The sequence below is a fragment of the Bison bison genome, unplaced genomic scaffold, assembly GCF_000754665.1.
Source record: "Bison bison bison isolate TAMUID 2011002044 unplaced genomic scaffold, Bison_UMD1.0 scf7180017864492, whole genome shotgun sequence".
Lineage (NCBI taxonomy): Eukaryota > Metazoa > Chordata > Mammalia > Artiodactyla > Bovidae > Bison > Bison bison.
Genome location: NW_011495051.1, coordinates 9,341,452 through 9,342,238, shown reverse-complemented (window position 1 = coordinate 9,342,238; position 787 = coordinate 9,341,452). Strand labels below are relative to the sequence as shown.

Below are 787 nucleotides of genomic sequence, written 5' to 3'. Positions count from 1 at the left end.
GTTTCATCTTTGTTGAATCAAGAGATTCCAGCATCTCCAACCAACTCAACTTCTTCTGCCCTCTTCTCCTGCACTCAGTCTTTCCCAAATCAGAGCCAATAACATTTCATGATAAGACAGAGTGTCAATTTTCTCATTAGTCCTTTAGCCAAAGCACTGGAGATTGCGCTTCAGCATCTGTCCTTCCAATGAATATTTATGGTTAAGTTCTTTTAGGATTGACTGGGTTGATCTCCTTGCTGTCCAAAGGACTCTAAAGAGTCACCTTCAGCAAGACAGGTTCAAAGCCTCAGTTCTTTGTCACTCAGCATTTTTATAGTCAAACTCTCACATCCAGACATTGGCTCATGTCAGTTCAGTTCATCATGTCAGTCGTGTCTGACTGTTTGTGACCACATGGACCACAGGACTCCAGGCCTCCCTGTTCATCACCAATTCCTGGAGTCTACCCAAACTCATGCCCATTGAGTCTGCCATGCAATCCATTCATCTCATCTTCTGTCGTCCCCTTGTCCTGCTGCCCTCAATCTTTCCCACCATGAGGGTCTTTTTCCAGTGATGCAGCTCTTCTCACCAGGTGGCCAAAGTATTGGAGTTTCAGCTTCAACAGCATTCTTTCACTGAACACCCAGGACTTATCTCCTTATAATGGACTGGTTGGATCTCCTGCAGTCCAAAGATTCTCAAGAGTCTTCTCTAGCATCACAATTAAAAAGCATCAATACTTATGTGCTCAGCTTTCTGTATAGTCCAACTCTCACATCCATATATGATTACTGGAAAAACC

At 43.7% G+C, this 787-nt stretch overlaps 1 pseudogene; it reads left to right on the top strand.

Moving 5' to 3' along the window:
* The window catches only part of LOC104979986, a 17,167-nt pseudogene that overhangs the window by 2,521 nt on the left and 13,859 nt on the right, over positions 1–787 (top strand).